Genomic DNA, 23,424 nt, shown 5'->3' on the forward strand with positions numbered 1-23,424 from the left:
TCCAGTATTTTCCGTTTCGTAAAATGATAAAATACGGCGAAGATATTAAAATATGTGCTTCCATTATTCATACTTCTGAACTATATCTGTATTAACTTTATATCATCGTATGTCCGTGTTTATTGGGTATTTTTGCATGAAACAAAGACTGGCATATAGTTTCAAGCCAGTACTTTCGACAGAAATACACATATACATCCTGTTGAGCAGGATCTACAGTTTCCAGTATTTTCCGTTTCGTAAAATGATAAAATACGGCGAAGATATTAAAATATGTGCTTCCATTATTCATACTTCTGAAATATATCTGTATTAACTTTATATCATCGTATCTCCGTGTTTACTGGGTCTTTTTGCATGAAACAAAGACTGGGATATAGTTTCAAGACAGTACTTTCGACAGAAACACACGGCAATGTTGTCCGGACTGTTGTTTTTATGCGGCACCGGCTTGAACAGGTCATGTGATCTGATCACGCCGGCGTGACGGTCGACTCCAAAGGGTTAATATTAAATACATATAAGTATTTTTACAACTTGTATTTAGAAATACTCTGTTGTAATTATTGATGCATACATGTGTTCATCCATTTAATGAGGCATCTGCTATAATGGGGTTAATGTATGATATTACTTAATAATACAATACATTATAATATATGATATGATAATTACATTTTAGTTTTATTCATTTCTTATTTCATAGTTTCTCATTATTATTATTTGTATCGCTCATCTTATTTTTGATTTTATTAATCTGTGTGAATCTGTGCTGTCCTGTTTTTCACTCTCACCCTGTTGCTGTTTGAACTACTGAATTTCCCCATGGGATTAATAAAGGTCCATCTTATCTTATCTTAATGTATAAGGTGATTTACTTCAATCTACTGTACAATATTACAAGAAATATACTGCATAAAGCAAACTATATACTTTATTTGATCTAAAATATTGATGTTTCTACAACGCCCATTGTGTATTTTGTGAATGAAGCGCCATCTCATGGTTAAATCCTGTAATTGAACAAATGAGGAAATTGGGCAACGCCCTCTAGCAATTTGACAACACCCCCAGCCACTGGCATCCGCTGGGCTTTTGACTGGGACACACCCATTTGAGTCTGATCTGGAGTGCTACATCTGTACATGGTTATGCTGTTAGCTCCAACTCTTCTAGTGTCAGTAAAAAACGTCTATGCTAACGTATGGTATTAAAACCCAAGTTATCAAGAGTGCTGTGGACCAAGGGGTCATTCAACCTTGACTTTTTTAAGGGTTACAATGTACATACAGTAGGGCGGACAAATAGACTACTATTCCCAATAGTAGTAGCGACCAACAGGTTATCAGGAAATTCAGGGCTCCTTCAGACTTTTTTTTTATTATTCTCTGACATTTTCTGGTCTCTGTGTCAGCCTTACATGAGGTCATCCAAACGTAAAATATCCCTTAAATATGGGTTAATAAAAGGTCCCTCAAAAAATGGGTTAATAAAAGGTTCCTCAGAAAATGGGATATTGAAACAAAAGTTCCTCAAAAAATGGGATATTGAAACCAAGTTCCTCCAAAACATGGGATATTGAAACAAAGTTCCTCAAAAAAAAAATGGGATATTAGAACAAAGTTCCTCCAAAAAATGGGATATTAGAACAAAGTTCCTCCAAAAAATTGGATCTTAGAACAAACTCCACATCGGCTATATCAACCTGTTTCCGCGGAGAGTGGAGTCCCCTGTGCCGTCCTGGCTTGCCGTGTTTTTGTCCCCCCGATCCGCTGACAGCGGCTTCTGGGCTGCCTGCTAGAGAGATGTCTTCCTTCTCCTCCGGCTCGCTGATGGCGGCTTCCGGGTCGATGCTGGATAGATGTCTTCCCGATCCTCCTTCTCCGGCCCGATGATGATGCCTCCCGGGTCGACTGCTGGATAGATGTCCTCCCGATCCTCCTTCTCCGGCCCGCTGATGATGCCTCCCGGGTCGAATGCCTTGACGAGGGCCAGGTCTGTCCTGATGTCGTCTAGGGTCCTCGCAGGTGTTTTCTCGACCGCACACTAGCTCCAGTGGTACCAGTTGTCCCCCTTTCCTTCTAGGTGGACGGCATGGTATGTCCTCTGGGTCACTCGGTAGGGGCCGGAAAACCTGGGGTTGAGCCACTTAGGCCTGATGACTTTCAGCCAGACGAACTCTGCTGTGTTGGCCTCGTGCTTCTCGGGTCCCCCTTTGGCGTCCGTAACCTGTGTGGAGAAACCTGATACCAAGCCCCTAAGTTGCCGGTAGTATGGTTTTGAACACATGACCTCTACTTCCTTTCCTACGCTCAAGGCTCCTGGGCCCGGGAATTGGTGGCCATGTGTCAGCTCAAATGGGGAGAAACCTGTCCCTCTGTTAATGTAAACCTGTCCCTCTGTTGGAGCTTCTGATTGACATGAGGGCTAGAGGCAAGGCCTCCAGCCAGTTCATGCCTGTCTCCTCACATGCTTTGCTGAGTTTCTGTTTGATGTTCTGGTTCATTCTTTCTACCTTTCCCTGTGACTGTGGATGGTAGACTGCTCCAAAACTGTGTCTTAGTCCTAAGGACTGTTCTACTGTGCGTAGGTCATGGTTCTTGGAATGGCTGCCATTGTCTGACCTCACTTTCCTAGGAAACCCATGTAGTGGAATGTAATGTGTGACTAGGAATTTGATCACTGAGTCTGCATCCTCTCTCCTGCATGGCACAGCTTCTGGCCAACCTGTGTATGCATCTACCACAACTAGTAAGTACCTGAACCCTCTTACTTTGTCAATCATGTCAGTGTAGTCAATGATGATTTATTCTCCTGCCATCTTAGGTAAAGGGAACTTTCCCTGGTGTGGTTTTACTGTGGCTCTGATGTTATGGGTTAGGCAAATTACACATTCTTCTAGTTAATTAACTATCATGTCAGGTAGGTAAGGGTGCCACCAGTGAGTCAGGTGTCTGCTCATCTGAGTTTTACCGCAATGTGTTGGGCCGTGTGCTTCTTTAAGCATTGATCTTATCCATCCTGGGGGTATCACTGGTCTCCCATCTGGGGAGTACCATGTCCCATCTTTGTTGGTAGCTGTCTAACCATACTGTTTTATCCTGAGGAGACCCTGCTGCTTGAGCTTCTTTGAGAGTATCATCTGTTACTGCAGGCACTAAGTCAGCAGATTTTGAGACCAGCATTTGAAACTGGGGTATATACCCTGCTTTGGCTTTAGCTGCTTTGTCTGCTGCATTGTTACCCCAAGACAAATAGTTGTCTGCGGTGCTGTGACCTTTACACTTGAGTAAAGCTAGCTTGTTTGGCAACATTACTGCTTCTGCATGCCTTTTGATGTCTTTCTCGTGTTTGATGGGGGTATTAGTGGATGTTACAAATCCTGCTCTCATCCACTGGTGCATTTCCACATGTATGACACCATGAACATATGCTGAGTCAGTATAGATGTTTACATCTTTTCCTTTTGATAGCTCTAATGCTGCAATCACTCCCACCACTTCTGCCAACTGTGCTGAGACTTTCCCTGTTACTTTTCCTGCTGCTCTTTCCTCAAACTGTCCCTCCGCTGTTTGACCCACCACTGCGTAGGCTGCTTGGAGCCCGTTGGTGGGGTGTCTGAAACAACAGCCGTCTGTGAACAGGTTTTCTGCATGTGGCATAGGCTCGTCTCTGAGATCTATTCTTAGCTTCACATCCTGGATGATTCTTTCCTCACACCTATGGGGTTCTCCGTTGCCAATGGTGTCTGCGCTGTTAACTCCTTCATGTGTGTAGGTGATGTGTGCTTGTGTCAGAGTTTTCTCTAACCTGGTCTGTCTTGTGGAAGTCATTGTGAATGCACTTGAGTTCACAAAAGAGACAATGCTATGTGTTGTCAGTACTGTCAATGGGTGTCTCATCACAATGTGTGAAATCGTGTTTAAGATACCTGCTGTACCTGCTGCATGTCTCGTGCATGGAGGTTCTCTGTTCTCCACTCTGTCCAGGGTGATACTAATGTACAGTAATGTGTCAGTATTGACCTATACCCCCCCTTTTTCTGAAATAGAATACCATTTACTGTGTTTTCACTTTCAGAAACATCAAGGAAAAATGGTAATGCATAGGATGCGGCAGCGAGAGAGGTGACCTGGGACATGGATTGTTTGAGAGAAATGAACGCAGCTTCTGCAGCTTGTGTCCAGTTCAGTATGGCAGTGAGATTGCGCATGCCTTTCTCATTGATCAGTGTTCTGAGTTCAGCTGTTCTTGGGTTATACTCTGGGATGTAGTGTCTGTTGTAGCCTGTGAGACCCAGAAAAGATAGCATGTTTTTGACTGTCTTGGGTTTGGGGTGATGTAATATGCTTTCTTGATGTGCTGCTGACATGCCTGTACCTGCTGGAGAGATAACTCTGCCCAAAAATTTGACCTCTTTACGGGTGCATTGTAGCTTTTTCTATGAGACCTTGAACCCTGTTGCGTGGAGGCGAACCAGTAGGTTCCTGGTGGCCTCCAGACAGGAGACTGCGGAGGGTGCAGCAATGAGAAGGTCATCTACATACTGGATCAACACCACCCCCTCTGGCAATGGAACGCCATCTAGCTGTTCCCTGAGTATTTTGTTAAATATTCCTGGAGACAAACTGAAGCCTTGGGGTAGTCTAGTGTACTGTAGTTTTTCCCCCCCATTGTAAATGAAAAAATAGGTCTCATACTCTCTGCTAGAGGTATGCAGAAGAAAGCGTTGGCCAGGTCAATACAAGTGAACAATGTATGTTCAGGTGAGATATTACAGATAGCTGTGTATGGGTTAGGCACTGGTACCAGCGCTGTAGTGGTGATAGCATTAATGGTCCTCAAATCATGAGCCATTCTGTACTCCCCGCTAGGTTTTGATACCGGGAGTATTGGAGTGTTCCACTCGCTTTTTGAGGGTTCCAACACCCCTGCTCTTTTTAGTCCCTCAACTGCCTTGCTGATACCCCCTTTGGCCTGTGGTTTAACAGGGTACTGTGATAGATTTATAGTTATAGAGCTGCTCACCTCAAATGTTATTGGTGCAGCCTTTGAGCAGAAACCTACGTCATGAGAGTCAGATGACCACAGGTCAGGCGGGAGGTCACGCAACATGTCATCAGTGAATGAACGGTCAGTCTTCTCTCTACCATGATGTCTATCCACTTCGTGTCTCTCCATGAAGATGCATTCTTGAGTGCACATTTTTAGAGCATAAGCTTTGTGTGAAGGAGAGTATGTGAGTGCTACTATTTGTGTTGTTTCCCAATCCTCTACTTCTAGCAGTGTTTTGACCATAGGACCAAGTTTCTTAGCTTCATAGCCCTTCCTGATAGCTATTGAAATGTGTGGTGTAGCTTCAGCTGACATACGGTACCAATACAGTTGTTAATCAGTGAGTTCAACAGATGCAGCCACTGTTAGTCTACTACAAATAAACACAACGTTTATCTTCTGTTAACTTGATTTATTCCATCAACGTGCATAACACCAATACAGAGCCATTAACGAACAGTGGACCTCATGCTCCAGGTGGACACAGACTAACTGCGCATGCGTTTCACAGCCTCAAGAGGGCAACCTAGACTACCGTATATCCTGTAGTATAGACGCAAAGAGATTACATGTTAACAGCCACCCCCGCTTGTCCCACAAATAAATTGGTTGTGGTTACGTCCCAAATGGACAGAGCCACCTCTTTGTCATATGCATATGCATAACTTTGGTCGTCTTTTCTATCATAATTTAGCGTCAGATGGGGAGGGTCTGGAGGGGAACCATAAGGCCTGAGGAGGTTAATCCACGGCTTCCATTGTTGAAAAATGGAAAATAGTCCTGGTGTGTTGTCTTGGGGCCGGTCGAGCAACCCCCAGTATATAGTGGCATACTGAGTTGCATCTGCTTCTGTGGATTGGCCCAACAACATCTGAGAACCTGACTTTATGGTGGATATTGAACAATTGAGGCGAGTGCCGTCTGGAAACGATATTATCAGTCCATCGGGGGAACATTAGCTTTGATAAGAACATCCCGTCCCATGAGGTTAGCCGGACTTTGAGGTGCCAGAATGTACTGATGGAAAAATATCTGGCCTGCTATTTTGGTGGTTAATGGCGTAGAGAGCGGTACTTGCTCTATTTCTCCCGAAAACCCTATGACTGAGACTTTATTACTTGAAATGGACGTGTTGAACACGGGGGAGTTGATAGTTGAATATCTAGCTCCTGAATCAACAAGGAATGGTAGCTTCAAGTTTTTTACAGTCATGTCCATGTAAGGATCCGCCAGGCCCGTACATTCTGGGTTCCCTGGGCGACCTCATTGTGGTGGGTAATAGTCTTGTTCGTACTGCACAAACTGGCCATAGGGGGCGGCCATCGCATTGAGTGCAACGTGACCCTGGTCTTGGTGTTGGGCTTGTGGGGCTGCCTCATGGGGTTTCTGGAAATACTGCATGTCTGCTGTGTACCCTTGTCCATGCCCTCTCTGTCCCCCTTGCCCCCGCCCTCTCTGTGGTGGGGGCCCCTGTGGGCATCGCCTGTACCAGTGGTCGGCCTGTCCACAGGTGAAGCACACCTGCTGCTGATATTGGTTCTCTCCTGGAGCTGTTCCAAACCCTCCTCTACCTCTAGCTCTGCCTCTGAACCCGCCCCTCTGTTGCTGAAAACCATTATTGTAGCCATATTGGGGCTGGTTATAGGACGGACCTTGGTTGGGAAAACCCCCTTTTGGGTTTTGCGGCCCGGTGCCTGCTCTGCTAGCGCCACGGGATGAACAATCAGCTGTTTGGCACTCTTTTCTCATTCTGAACTGTTATACGGACTATTTCTAGCTGAGTACGGAGTAGTTGCACTCTCAACTCTTCCTCCTCGGTTTTATTCTTCGTGAGTTGTTTGTTAAATTTGCCTAAATGATGGGCCAAATGACACTCCCATGTCTGCGTGTTTAGGTGATCTGCCTCTGGGTTGTCCTCCATGAGAGCTTTAATCTCGGCAGGTACAGCTGCCAGTATCGCTTTACGGAACATCTGCACATGTTGGTCATTATTTTCTGGACTATAGTCAGTAGCTACTGTGTATTTTTGGCGTGACCTGAGCAACATGGTTGCTGCGGCCTCTCCAGGTATGAATGTGAAACACAGTGAACCGTAACCTCCTCCTGTCTGTGGGAAATGTTCTCTCATTGCCTTGCTAAGCAAGCTGTGTATGTCGTTGGAAGAGATGGGCTTGTCATCGCTCATTCTTCCTGTACCTGATCTTCCCTCAACTCTCTCTACCTCATAGCTGGAAGTCTGTTGTGCTAATATCCTCCTGAAATCTCCAAGGCAGATTGTTTGTCTTACTGACATATCTGCAAACTTTCTCATCCACTGTCTCCCTCCCTCAGTAGGTAGCGGCATTTTGTCAACTAGTGCATGTATGTCTCCTAGTGTGAATGGGTGATAAGTGATATTCCCGCTGGGGAGAACCACTAAAGGAGCCTGTAATACTGGGGCCAAAAAGGCATGAGATGTGGGGTTGTCCGAGGTGTGATGGGATCTTAACATCCCCCGGGGGAGTCCAATAACCTGTACATCAGTCAATTCAGTGATTGTTCCTTCCAGAGATATGCTCTTAACCTTTGTCCTCTTTTTTCTCCAGTTTTCCTGTTTCTGTTCTGCTCGCCCTTGCTGAGCAGTGTCTGTAGTGGACATTTTTATTGATGTCCTTATATGCTTAAACCAAATGCTTCTCATAAATGTCATGTGCTGTTTTCTTCTTCTTCTTCTTCTTCTTCTCTACTTTGGGTTTATTCCCAAGCCCTTCAAGGCCACAGCTGGGAGACTCACACAGTCACACCGCCACTCACTGCTCTGAGAACTGTTATGCTATCTGCAGCTCAAGGCCAGGTGTCTAATAACAATATGACTGTGTGAACACAGATTTCTCACGTTCCCACTCATTTCCTATATAACCTTTGCTTTTTCATTGTACTACGCACACTCTGGCAGACTATCCTATACTCTGTCAGACCTGTGTCTATATTATATCTGTATCATGTATTTGAAGCTTCAAATAAATAACCAAAAGACAGCTCTGTTCGATTCACCATTTATTTGTTTTGATCACTTTGACTTGTACTCTCCAGCTGTGTTGGGTCCTAGATTTCCATAACAAATGGCGTTGTCGGCAGGATCTCTGTATGTTAGATTGCGGACACCTCCGGACGCTGGTGGTCGCTCCAGGATCCTTGGATCCTCCTCTACCTCGACAGAAACAGTACGGGACGAGAGGACCTGCGCCGGGGTGGAACCGATTTACTTCACGAGATCCAACGAACTCAAAGGGCTTTCAATACTGGGTGAGATGTACAAAGTCTAAATTGTTTAAAGTTAAACGTAATTAAACTCGACATGACATTTATGAGAGGGACTGCTCGAAAGTAGGATATTTGGGATATCTGGTCATCGACGGATGAAAAAATAGTGTTTTGGTAACACGGGGTGTTTTGGTAACACTTTAAAGACTTTGTTATGGGAGCAAAGCATAGGGGATTTGTACATTCTCCTGAGGGTCCGATTGTGGATGTCATGCGAGCAAAATATGGTGAAGACAGTCTGTCTAAATTAAATATATGGATGGAAATGTTCGGATTTCCTAAGGGAGGTTTTTTTGAGTAAATTAAAAATCAAGAACCTAAAAAGAATAAATTACAAGAACATGAAGATGGAATGAAGGGTAAAAAAATAAATAAAGTTAAAGTAAAAGACTTATAGAAAACTGGACACTCACAGAAAGTGTTTATAATACTGGGGAGTGAAAAAAAAGGCAGTTGGCCTTGGGTATTAAATAAAATATTAAGGTTGAAGATGAATGTGAAGAAAAGAAGGAAAATACATTATTTCCAAAAGACATGTAAACCCCAGACATCTCTGTGTCCTTCCATTGCAGGCCTGAATGACCTCTCCTCGACTGGGTATCCTTCCCTCCTCCGGCGTACAACCCTGGCAATCCGGTTGGAACACCTCAACCACCTCCACCACCACTACAAGCCCCAGCCATGCAGTCAGCGTCAACTCCAAGCTCGTCCACCCCCATCAGGCCCAAGTAGATGGGGACAACAGCGGGATAAACAAACCCGATGCCCGAGGAGACCAAGCAGGTGTTTGGGAAACAAACCTCAGTAATGCCTTTCTCAACGGACTCACAGACACAGCGCAAGCTAAGCAAAATGCTGGCCGCTCACAATACCGAGGGAGAGGCAGAGGAGGTTTTCCGATGCAGAGGACGAGAAGCAAGACCTTCATTTGACGAAAGATGTTTCAAGTGTTGAACATTGGATTATGGGACTGCTCACAGAACACTGGCAGTGGAGGCAGAGGGGGACAGCAAGGAAGGGGCCCAATCGAGCGAGATGGAAATTCAGCCAGCAGCATCTAACCAGGGAAGTGACACACACACACACACACACACACACACACACACACACACACACACACACACACACACACACACACACACACACACACACACACACACACACACACACACACACACACACACACACACACACACACACACACACACACACACACACACACACACACACACACACACACACACACACACACACACACACACACACACACACACACACACACACACACACACACACACACACACACACACACACACACACACATGCATCATACATGCTATTGACAAATTAGAAGAATTAGAGAACATGTCTGTGGTTAAAAAGAAAAGGGTACATATTTGAAATATGACAGTGAATGTTTGCATTAAGAAATGTCCCACACTGACTTTGGTAAAAAAAAGGCAGATTTGCCTGAATGCAAATGTAGTGGTAGATGTATTCACTCAATAGGAGCTGGGTAACTGTAAAGGAGAAGTTTCTGAACCACTCCTGATGGTTTCAGGACAATTCAGACTAATACACTACCAGAAGAGGAATAAGTACTCAGATCTTGTAGTGAAATTATAAGTACTCAGATATTGTACTTCAGTAAAGGAATAAGTACCAGAGTGTTACAGTAACAGTCCTGCATTCAAAATGTTCCTCAAGTAAAAGTAGAAAAGTATTATCAGAATATAGTGAAAATAAAGACAGTAAAAGTAGTCGTTGTGCAGATTGGTCCATTTCAGAATAATATATATGATATGTTTTATAATGATTGATCATGAAAGTGTTCTCAAAGCTGGTGAAGGTGCAGCTAGGTTGAATGGCTTTGTATTCTGCAGGGTAGCTTGTGGATTTACTCCAGGTGGAACTAAAGTCTGATTTAACACTTGATTATATTTCACATCATTCATCCACATCTGTGAAGTAACTAAAGGTATTAAATACATGTAGTGGAGGAAAAGAACACCATTTACCTCTGACTTATGTTCACTTCCAACCTAAAAGTACCTCAAAAATAGTAATCAATAATGTATTGAAAAGTTATTTGCTGATTGGTTTTTATATCGGCTCAGCCAGGTTATATGGGAGGCCCAGTCTACGTACACTCTAAAAACAAATGCCTTGGCTTAACAAAGAAAATCAAGGCAATAGGTTGCATCGATGGTTATTGAGTTAAGACAACTTCTATTGAAATGTTGTTAAAGCAACAAAGTTATTTGGGTTAGGGGAGAAGGCTTTTCCTCTACAATCAGAGGTGTTTTCAATTACCACTTACTTAATAATTGGTAGCATAAACATAAGTTTTTAAGTTGATTAACTTAAATTAAGTTAAGTTGATTAAGTTGATTTTAGTTTTTAAGTTGTTCAACTTAGCTTTTTCATGTTTTTGCTTTTAAAGAAAGAAATTAATTGATTCCACAACAAAAATATTAGGCAATTCACTTTTTATTTTTGAACTGCAGGTGTTTATTTCAACACATGATGTTTCAAAAGGAGAGACTTCATTTAGTTTGAACATTGCCTGAAGACGGTTGACGAACTTCTCATGGTGTGCACACCTAGACCGGACTTAAAAGACGTTCCTCTGACCAACGCTGACCTCATTTTGTATGTTGATGGGTCTGCCTCTCGCGACCAAGGGGGCACTAATCGGGTGGGTTTTTCTGTTGTTTCAGATTCTGCTGTACTCCGTTCTGGACCGCTTCCATGTCACCTCTCAGCACAGGCAGCAGAGCTCATCGCACTAACTGAAGCCTGCACGTTTGCAGAAGGCAAAACCGTGACTATTTACACTGACTCACGATATGCTTTCGGGGTATTACACGATTTTGGGGCTATTTGGAAGTGTAGACAATTTCTGAAATCTGATGGCAAACCAGTACTTAACCATGTACTGGTTGCAGGCTTACTAGACGCCACTCTGCTCCCATCTGAGGTTGCAGTCTGTAAATGTGCCGCACACGCAAGCAGTACAGACCCAGTTTCCCTAGGAAATGCGTCTGCTGACTCAGCCGCAAAGGCAGCGGCTCTGATTCCTCTCGCACCTCACGCACACTCATTTGTTAAAATCCCTGTCTCCTCCTTCACTGACAAAATGTCATCACTGACTTCCATGCAGCAGCTAGCTACGCCAGTTGAGAAGGCTCAATGGAAGGCTGCTGGGGCTGTTTTTGACCCAACCTCCAGCATCTGGGTTGGCCCAAATTCCAATCCATGTCTTCCAATTCATTTTTTCCCACATTTCGCTAAGTTGACACATGGGTTGGATCATGTGTCAAAAGGAGGGATGTTAGAGTCTATCAATCAGGAGTGGTTCACAAGGGGGTTCACAGTAACAGCTCAAAAGCACTGTGAAGCATGCCTAATCTGCATTATGCAAAATTCTGGTAGACCAGTAAAGGTTACAGGACCCGGAGCACATCCACCTCCCACCAGGCCATTTGAGCACCTAATGCTGGATTTCATTGAGCTTAGCCCATCAGAGGGTAAGAAGCACTGTCTGGTGGTGGTCGACATGTGGTCCAAATGGGTTGAAGCTTTCCCAGTAAAAGCACAGACAGCAAATGCTGTGGCAAAGGCACTACTGAGGGAAATAATTCCTAGATGGGGACTACCAGACAACATTTCTGGTGACAACGGTTCACATTTTGCTAATGAGGCCATTACGCAGATAGGAGAATACATGGGCATGGACATCAGAAAGCATTGTGCTTATTTGGGGTGGAAAGAGAGAACGGCACAATCAAAAACAAACTAGCAAAATGCTGTGCAGACACAGGTCTGTCATGGACACAAGCTCTGCCCATTGTGCTGATGTACATGCGGATGCGGAAAAGAACACAGAGTCAACTCAGCCCATTTGAAATCCTTTTTGGGGCTCCTCCACAGATTGGACTCAAGGCTCCAGGATGTCCTCTTCGCTCCACAACTTTGTGTGAGGATGCTATGTTGTCATATTGTGTTAACCTATCATCCACTTTAGCCACTGGTCCGCTTCACCGCCTTCAACCCGGCGACTTCGTGCTGATCAAGGATTCCCGGAGAAAGAGCTGGAAATCCAATCGTTGGCAAGGTCCCTACCACGTGCTTCTCGTCACCCAGAAAGCGGTCAAGGTCGCCGAGAGAGCTACGTGGGTCCACGCCAGCCACTGCAAAGTCGTAGTCACAGGAAAGGAGAAACGATAGAAGCAGACGACAACAAGTGACGTGTCCAAGTCACCAACAGATGACAACAAGTGACGTGTCCAAGTCACCAACAGAGATGACAACAAGTGACGTGTCCTAGTCACCACCAGCACCACACTTGCACTACATACACAAAAACACACTACACACAAGGTGTCACGAGCGAGTGCCAGCTGAGCGGTTCCATATGCTCTCTGGTTCCTCGTTTGTGTTATCGGTGTGCGGAGTCTGACTGTCCGTGTCACGAAATCGACCGAGAGAATACACTCACACACACACCATGGAACATTTCCCCCTCGTGATGAGGGCTCGCCTGGAGAGATGACAACGCAACCGTGAGCAATGTGAATACTACTGGAGAGCCTGGACAATCATAGAATGGTTCCTCTGCATACTTGCCATGATAGTTGTGTTAGGACTAGTCCTATATTTTATGTATCCATTTCAGCATACAGCATGTCAGCCAAAATCGAGGTATCTAAGAGGTACATGGGGAAAGCAGGGCGAACCACATTTATTTTATTTTGTTGTCTGTATGTATGTATCCGGCGCCGACCCGTATGGCACATTTTACATAGACATCGCGCCCAAAACTCAGACCCCGAAAAGCGTAAGCAACCTTTGACGCAACTGTTGACATCAATAGGTACATCTACATGTAATCTATACATAGGTAGCGTAACCGAGTGGCGTTATGCTAGGCAGCAGTAATCGGTCTAACTCCTCTTTACGTGCATCCACGTTTGATACCACATACGCAAAGTACCAACCCGTCAGCCATGTGCACCCTAGTCATTTGAGAGGGATGAAACACAGCCTCTGCATCCAGAGAGTGTACCACAAAACGTCTCTTACACCACCTTATTTTTCCCTAGGAACTACTACTGGTTGTACTCGCATCCTACGGAACACGTGCAGTTACGGTGCTTACAAAATCTCGTATTGTCGCATATCCGGTGCCCCTGAAAGAATCCTTTCTAACGTAGCATTCCCTGATGTCAAACATATTTCCCTCCAACTGGCCTGGCCCAGTGATGCTGGGTTTAGCGCGCCACAAGATTACGTTTGGTTGTGCAGGTCTCCCTTGAAAAAGAGATCTATGATCTCAATGGGACCAATCTGGTTAAATAAAGGTTTGAAATGAAAGCTCTATCAAGTTCTGGCTCCCCTCTGGATAGGTACATGCACTCTAGTGGATTTGAATCCAGCAGTCACTGTACTCACGACTTTAATGTACACGACACATCATTACCCAGAGTTCCAACACCCCGACCACCACAAGGTAAAAAGAGATCTGACGTCCGCTGGAGCTAAATTCATGGGTGGCCTGTTCCCATGGTGGGGTACAGTAAACAATGCCCATAAAATAGATACCTTACACGTCCGGCTAGAGAACTTCACTTACGAGACCACGCAAGGCTTCCAGGCATTGCCCCCATTCATAATAGCCTCTAGGAACATGCTCATGCAGCACCAATTTGCTCTTGACCTTTTGTTCGCCTCAAAGGGTGGCCTGTGTCATGTGATCAGTGACTCCTGTTGCACTTACATTCCCGACATATACTGAAGAAGTGCGTTTCCAGCATGGTATCCTCAGCTTTCGTTCAGTATACTACTATTCCATTACACGTCTATCCTTTCTAGATAGACCAGCTAGAATCAGAAGAGTCTGATTCGGACACTACAATATAATCATGCGTACCCTCTTCTCTTATTCTCTTATGCTTACATTATATTGGAGTCTGTCCTCCACAAAAACAGCCAGTTTTCTATGATATATTTGTGATGTGTTTACTTAAACCAGCGATGGAGTGTATTCATTGATGTGTTACAGTATATCAGTCTATCCTGTCATTTTTTTTTTTTTATTGATCAAGTATGATCAAAAGGGGAGAATGTAGTGGAAATTTGTATTGATGTCCTTATATGCTTAAACCAAATGCTTCTCATAAATGTCATGTGCTGTTTTCTTCTTCTTCTTCTCTACTTTGGGTTTATTCCCAAGCCCTTCAAGGCCACAGCTGGGAGACTCACACAGTCACACCGCCACTCACTGCTCTGAGAACCGTTATGCTATCTGCAGCTCAAGTCCAGGTGTCTAATAACAATATGACTGTGTGAACACAGATTTCTCACGTTCCCACTCATTTCCTATATAACCTTTGCTCTTTCATTGTACTACGCACACTCTGGCAGACTATCCTATACTCTGTCAGACCTGTGTCTATATTATATCTGTATCATGTATTTGAAGCTTCAAATAAATAACCAAAAGACAGCTCTGTTCGATTCACCATTTATTTGTTTTGATCACTTTGACTTGTACTCTCCAGCTGTGTTGGGTCCTAGATTTCCATAACATGTCCTGATAGCTATCTCTATACCCTGTGTGTTCTGCTTCAGAGTATAACGTATCACTATCATCTCCAGATGCTCCTCCCCTGCTTTTTGGTTTATAGCGGGTCTGGGCTTCTCTACTTCTAAAAGGATCGTCACCTGATCTTTCTCCCTCAGAGGAGCTGTCCTCTGCTCTGTCTTGACTGTCTCCCTCTATTTGTCTTCTACCTCCATTTCCCTTCTGACTCTGTCATTCCTTTTCAAGTCCCAGTAATTCTTCCACCCCCTGGTGATAGCCCCTCTCTCTCTCCTGACTGCCCCCACTCCCCTCATCTCTCTTATCACTTCTTCTCCCCTCTTCCTTTCTTCTCTTCTCATACTGCCTTCTGTCATAGTCAAATCATACTCTATCCTCTCTCTCCCTCTCCTCTTGGCGTTCTACAATGGCGAGTAATTCTGCCTCTGTGGGGCTGCTTTCGCTTCTTTTAATAGAGCTACTCCTTAAAGGAGTCAGTGAAACATTTCCCATGATTGTAAAGTTACCCCCCTTATCACTTGCTTGTTCTTGGTCTGATCCATAGCACCCTTTTGTTAGTGGCATCTGTAGATTAGACATGGGGGGTGTGTCTGGGACAGGGGGAGAGTAAGGGGGAGGTTGTTTAACTGGATTAAATAAATCCGGGTAAATGAGGGGGGAACTGAAGGGGAGAACTGGATCCTCTATAGGTCCTGTCTGAGACCTCTCTTCTGAGCCAGCCTTTTGTACAGTGCACATGTCATTTACAGCACTGCTGAGAGTTTGCCTCCCCATGTCTTCCCTGTTTGAGGCAGAGGTTTCCTCTTTATTCATACTCCCATAACCCCTGACACCTTCTGCAATAAAGTGAAGTATGTCTTCATGTGTAGGTGGTTGTGCTGGCACGTGCGTCCCTATACTGTCATGAGGGAACAGGAGAGGTCTAAGGTTACTAGAGCGTTGAAACTCCTCTCCCTGGGTCGGGGTTTGGACCGCGACCAGGACTGGGGGAGTTTTGGCTGTGAAGGGGGTAACAGCTACACCGTTCATGGCGAGTGCTGCATTATGACAAAGCCTCCGTATTTTATCTACCTCCTCCTTCTCTTTGTTTAGTTTCGTCCGGCCTAATAATCCGTGCTTTTGTTGGTTTAGGTCACTAAGTTTTTTTACAAGCTGTCATTCATAAACATTTAGAGCTGAGCTTAAATTTCCTAAAGCGTCATCTCCTCCCACTCTGTCTTCTTCTATCATTTTTTTATGGAGGAACCCGAGGTCGGCACAAGCCTTCTTCTTGTCTCCCTGTTTGAGTCCACTGAGAATCAATCTCTCAGTCTGTCCCCATTGCTCTCGGAAACTTCCAGAAATTGGGACGTGTAAATCATGTTTTTTAAACTGTCCCTCCATGGTGATTGTATCTTATTTATCTGACTAGGTTGCTATGTGTTCAGTGGTATTTATTAATATAATGGACAATACTTGTCGTTACTCCTAACGTAGTTAATGTATTTATTTAACTGCCCTGCCCTTAATCCAAATGTGTAACTATTTTGAGTGTAAAAACTGAAGTATTACACCTCCACTTCGAATGATATATATTAATATATATTATATTAACCAAGAAGTACTAACAGAAGCACTTACAACTACTAACAACGGACTGGCTTATCGAAAGGCAGTTGAGTAGCACTTGAAATGTTTTGGCTCTATAAACCCAGATATATTTTAATGATCCTGTTTTGTTTTTGATTGTATTTCCTAGTCTAACGCACTTATTGTGAGTCGCTTCGGATAAAGGCGCCAGTCAAATGTAATGTAATAATGCAAGAAATACTACAAAATACGTCCAGCAGATGGCGGCACCTCACCAGGAATGAGTTCCACCTCACTTGAGGGGAAAGATGCTTCTGAGAGCAACCAGCTTAAACTTTGCGTATTTATCTGACTTTTCTCCCTTATCTATTAGTAATTATTCACAGAAAATTATTCCCGTACAGTCTATCCAGCTTGTTATGGTGCGATGTTTATTTCAACAGATAATGCGACCTTAGAACGCGCTTCGACACGGCTTTTCAGCGATGTGGCGTTCTCATGGAGCCGAAACCCAGGTCAACAGAATCCTTTATCGTCACGTTTAGCCTTCTAGATTAACCCCACAGAACAAGAGAATGAGATTCCGTTAGTTTCAAAATGGCTTTTTGAAATTTGCGTATCTCCCCTTGGATTGTACTTATAATGCAACTGCAGCTTCCTATGAGACTGGAAAGCATTATTCTGTTTTGTTCTGGATGGAATCTTTTTAGGAAACCACTGAACTTCCCCAATGGGCTAGCCGTATTGATTTCTGAAAAAACCCACGGGGCCTTTCACCTTCATCTTACACTCCTCATCGCTTCACGCGTAGCTAACGAGTCAGTCGTAGGATTCTGAAAAATCCACGAGTTTTCTAACCGTTGCTTTATTAATTTTATTAGTTAGTTACCTATCTATGCTAAAATATGCATTGCATTATTTTAGCGTGAAGACTATGACACTGAGAAATATTCCTGACAACTCTAAACATTTGAATATATCCAAATCACAGATTTTGAGTGTAACGGGTATCCGTGTATTTTGTATAGAGCTCTGTTTTTAGTTGTCAGAAAGTATTTCGAGGTGTCACCCTGGACAGCTTCGTCCGCTGGCTGCTGATGTGACTCCCTCTGAACTCCCACTCGATCACGTAGGGGTCACCACTTGTTGTGAGTCTTGAGGTTTTTACAACCCAACGCGTCCCCGCGTGTCGTTTTGGCGAGTCCTGCTTAAAATCATAACAGGAAGGAAATCAGAAGACACCAGGAAACCAGTTAAACAATAATCTGTTTTAATTATACAAGGTAATAATGCAATACAATATAATATATTACCATACAATCTAAAATAATATACGCAATGTAAGGAGTACTCCTGCCCTGGTTCACGTGCCACTTAGATCCTTCAGTCTTGGCAGCGCGAGAAGAGAGAGCGAACCTAAGGCCGAACAGGCTTTCATACCAAAACAAACAGGAAGGGGTTGGGTCAGCTGGTCATCTTTTCAGGTCATCTCATTGGGAGGTACAAAAGATGCTGTCTCACAGTGAATCAGCGCGTGCCAGCAGAGAACCAAACAGTTTCAGTTTGAAGCAAAACACATTCTTATCATGTAGCTTATCACACAATAGTCTGTGTTTTCCTTTATGAAAGCCATACTTGTTGGGAATTTATCAGTCATCATCTCATGACCTCCTCAGGACCAGCTAACCAACAGAGCTTAAGTGTCCTCATACCCCCCCGGCCCTCTCTGAACTTCCATCCACCCGAAGTCAGCTTACCCAGAATCAGAAGGACCATTGTCTCTCTTAACTGTGTGACTCAATTCTCAAGGCCTGCAGGATGCGCATCATTAATTTAAGAATAATTTAACCATTATATCTGGGGGAAATGTCCCTCGCAATTTGCAAAGCCTATCAATGGTTTAACCAAGAAAAACACTCAAAGGGGTAATCTTGTCACTCAAAACAGAACTCACAAGTAAATATGCATGTTCCCTCCTCAAAAATAGCCTAAAAACACCCTTTTGATAAAAGGGTAAAAGTGAAAGAAAAAGACTATTGCGCTAATCGACTTTTAAGAAAAAGGGAACATTGTTTCAGGAATCTATAAAAAACCTCTCTATATTTAAGAGGAAAAATGTACTTTTTGTTCCTTCAACTATTAACACACAGGAATGTATAAACCCACACATATATTAGGGATAACATGATGCAATACAACTCCTATATATGGGTGACATTAAAATGAATATACCAAAAATATGCTGCATTATTTCTTCTGCATAATACCTTACATCAATTTCTACATAGGTAACGCGAGATACGGCTGATACTTTAGCATTAGCTTCTGTTATGGATCAGTATCAACAGTCCTGCCAGCAACGTTACTATAGTATCAATGCTACTTTAGTTATAGCCTGGTATATGATAGCTAACTTCACAATGTTGTGATGTGACGTTAGCTAACATTCTGTCGCTAACGCCGGTCACTCACCAAGATAGCTGCCCAGTTCTCCACTGGTTCTCCTCACACCACAGCTCAATTTCTCTCCGATGGCCATTATTTCTTCTAATCCTTGGATGCTCCTGGTCTCTTGGACGTCTAGCAGGCTCATAATTATAAGGTTGTGGTCCGTCATATGCATTTGAATATTCATGTTCAACTTCTTCTGTGTCTTCTGTGTCGAAACTAGCATTGGGATCCATGTTTATTAATACGTTACACCGGCCGCTCTCCCCCTTGTTTACCCTGGGTTACGTCACACGCGGGAGGTCACGTGCCGAGGCTTTTTTATGCGGAAGCGAACATTTCTTACAAAAACGACGCCAGATGTCACTGTAGTGTATATTTCTGTATATTTTTTGGAAAATCTAGTGTATTCATCATTTTCCTACACATTTATTCACAGGTGTCTTTAACCTGGAAGTTGCTCTTTAAGGCTAGAATTCTGCACTAAGCCACATTTTTATTTTATTATTTGTGAACTTGTGAAGCTAGTCAAGCTACCTCTTTCCAGTATAGTTATTTTTGTTTTGTTACTGCACTATCTGCACTCAATTTGTTTACATGGTTATTTTGTTATTTTTGTTTTGATCCAATGCTGCACAACTGAACTGATCCAATGCTGCTGTGAAAAAAAGAAGCTATATCCATGTTGGATGGAATGGATAGTTGGGTACTGTCATTTAAATAAAAAAAATAACCTTAAGGGACAACTTGAATGCTTTTTTCCTTTTTTTTCTCTTAATGCATTGCATAAAGATCGGAAAAAATAGGTATCGGCAGATTGTCAAAATCAAATTATCGGAATCGGATCGGGAGCAAAAAAAGGTGATCGGGACATCCCTACTCTCGTCCCCATTCTGAGTAGCTGCTCCAACCGTCTCCAGCCACTTTGAAAAAGTGCGTGGAGCCAGGAATGAGAAACGCAGGAAATTGCTGTGTTTCGGGATGATGGTTACGTGGAGGAATGTATCCTTCAGGATTATGGATATGAACCAGTCTCCCTGGTGAACACTCCAGCACCTGTTTGATCGTCAGCATGGGAAAAGGCCATTCCCTTGTTGGACACTGACAGATCGAGGATGGGTCTCATTCCCCCCGCCCCGTCTCCTTCGGGACCAGAAAATACCAGGAGTAAAAAACCCTGATTTTCTTCCCAATGAGGAACCCTGGAAAAAAGCTTTCTTTTAACAAGAGTTCCTGCCGCTCTGCACGGAGCGCGAGACACTGTTCCCGGGATGACAGGGTTCCCTGTATCCTGTAGAACTGCGGGGGGGAGAGGCGAACTGCAGAGACTATCCTCTGCCCATCCGCCTGCTCATCCATCTGTCCATCAGACACACGCGCTGCCACCCTGAGTACCATACAGTACTCTGATAGCGCCGGGTGTACATTCTCTGGATGTGCTGTGGTTGGTGGCAAACGACGCCAGAGCGCTCCACACGCTGCATTTCACACAGGCTCTCAATATATCGCCGTTTAGGAGAAGACTCACTAAGGGATGAGCAGAGGTGTGTGAAGTGCTGTCCACACAATGCGTAATAATGGCCCTCCGTGGGCTTATTACGACCGTGGGTAGGAGGTACGTCTGAGACAGAGAAAAAATCTGTGCTGCCTAAACCCAAAAAGTTTAAGGTAGACGGATTGAATAGTAAGCCCTGCTGTTTTATTAACCGATAAGTTAAAAAACCTAGCCGGCTTAGGCAGCGAGCCATGCTGCCAAGTAACCAATAGGCTATTGGCAGCCGGCTTAACCGGGGAGCCTTGCTGCATATTATCTTCCCTTTGTCCATTGAACACACGCGCCGCCACTCAGCGCGCCAACCTGCTCTGGATGTGCTGTGGTTGTCATGGTGACGAGCTACGCCAGAATCCTCCAGACGCTGCATTTCACACAGGCTCTCATTATGTCCACTGTAACAAATGTTCCTGTCAAATAACAGTAAAGTGACGGCAGTCTCTTCAGACGCCTGCACTTCACTGTAATACCACAGTACTCATACTGTGAAATGACTTCACAGCCTCTTACTGTAAACATAAAATACAGTATACTGCTACATTTGTTCAATTAACAGTAAAATACTGGCAGCAGAGACGCCAGCAATACACTGAAATTATACAGTATTCATACTGTTGAACAATTTCAGTCCATTACTGTACACAATTAAATAATTCACAGTAACATTCTGGTTAGGGGGCTGCCAGTAGATTAGTGTTGACAATTGGCTGTAAAATAACAGCAATTGCTTACAGTGTTAAACTGGACACTGAGGTGTGTTCACGCTCAACACCCCTAAGGGATGAGCGGAGCTGTGTGCAGTGCTGTCCTCACTGTAATAATGGCACTCGTGGGCTCATTACGACCGTGTGTAGGAGGTAGGTTTGGGACAGAGAAGAAAAACCGAGCTGCCTAAAAACCAATAGGTTTTAAAGACAGCCGATTTATGCAGCGAGCCATGCTGCCTATAACCGACAGGCTAGGGGCAGCTGGCTTACCCGGTGGGCCTTGCTGCTTATTATTATCCATCTGTCCATCAAACACACGCATCGCCACTCTGAGTAATATTCTGAGAGCGCGCAACATGCTCTGGATGTGCTGTGGTTGTCATGGTGACGAGCCACGTCAGAGCCCTCGCCGCCATTGCCCGTGAAGCAACCCAAGAGGGGACCGGACAGAAAAGCTGCGAGGGGGCCTCCACACGCTGCATCTCACACCGGCTCTCATCCTGTCTCTGTTTAGGAGAAGGCTCGTAAACTAGACATTGAGGCGCGTTCACGCTTAAACCTGCTGAGGAATGAGCGGAGGTGTGTGCAGTGCTATTCATACAGCGCGTAATAACAGCCCTGGGCTCATTACGACCGTGTGTAGTAGGCACATCTGGGACAGAGGAAAAAAAACGGGCTGCCTGCTAACCGACAGGTTAGGAGCATCAGGTTTAAACGTCAAGCCCTGCTGTCTAATAACCGCCTGGTTAAATACAGCTGGCTTGCGCCCCGAGCCCTGCTGCCGTTAACCGACAGGTTAGGAGCATCAGGTTTAAACGTCAAGCCCTGCTGTCTAATAACTGCCTGGTTAAATACAGCTGACTTGCACCACGAGCCCTGCTGCCTGCTGACTGACAGGTTACAGCCGGCTCTTTCACCTCCACACGCTGTATTGCACAGCGGCTCTCATCATGTCGCCATTTAGGAGAAGGCTCGTAAACCGGACATTGAGGCGCGTTCATGCTCAAACCCGCTTGAGGAATGAACGGTGTGTGGCATAGCCGCGGGAAGTAGGGATGCTGGGGGTGCTGCAGCACCCCCTGTTGGCAAATGGTGTACATTTGAAAAACTGAGTGACCACCTAAATAAAAATGATTAAACTACATAAAATAGTTATGATTTTACTTAAAATAAAAGTAGCTGTATACAGTAACAGTCATAGTATATATTTGTATCAGTCAGGTGGCTTGAATTTATTTTCCAAATACAATCCGAGTCATCTAGGTCGTAGGTCGTGGGAGAGTGACGTAATTGACGCGACACACACACTGCAGAGTGACAACTTTCTAGAATGGCGCAAAAAAGGATTTTGGATTTTTTTTCTCCAACAAACAACCCAATAAAAAGAGTGGACCACCAGCTACTCCTCAGCCCACCACCTCTACAACTAGAGTACTATGACACATAAGAGACTGACACATCTGACTTTGATGCATGTCCACAGTAACATGTTGGACAATGTGGATGTATCTGCTCTAATGAGGGTCTTCATTAGTGCCACCCCAGGCTACATTTGGAGTTTTGTGAAGCCCCAACACAAGGTAAAACGATATTTTTCCTTTAATGCTGCTGCCGCAGTGCAGTGTTTTGCCTTGTCAATCAGTTAAAATGGAATTCATAGTTTTATTAATATTGTAAATAATATTTTCTGACTATTTGTAATGTTATGTAGGTTTGTAAGACCCATAGTTAGCATGTGGGCATGTAAAGATGTTGCTAAGTGATGTAGGTCTATCATGGTTTATTAAGCCTAACAGTTAAGGCGAGACACCAGGTGAATAGGGTAAAAAAATGTAACTTAAAGATATCAGCTAGACATTTCTCCAGTTAATTACCTACAATAAGGCAATTGTTTCTTGTCTTACAAGTTTTCTGAATATGCAAATGAGCCATTATCTCATTAAATGTGCGCATATTTAAAAAAAATTCAGGAACCGAAATCTGAACTTTGGATAAAGCCAGATTCAAAATTCTCATTTCATTTTGTAGTCATATTAGCATCTAAGACTTTTACAGAAGGGATTTTGGATATCTCTCTTTATCACTCCATAAATCAGAAAATACTGTCAACAGCCCTAAAATATCAATTTTCGCCATGTTTCTAGGTATAAAATCTTATATAATTCAGGCTATGAATGACATATGAA

The sequence above is a fragment of the Pseudochaenichthys georgianus genome, chromosome 17 (assembly GCF_902827115.2).
Source record: "Pseudochaenichthys georgianus chromosome 17, fPseGeo1.2, whole genome shotgun sequence".
NCBI lineage: Eukaryota > Metazoa > Chordata > Actinopteri > Perciformes > Channichthyidae > Pseudochaenichthys > Pseudochaenichthys georgianus.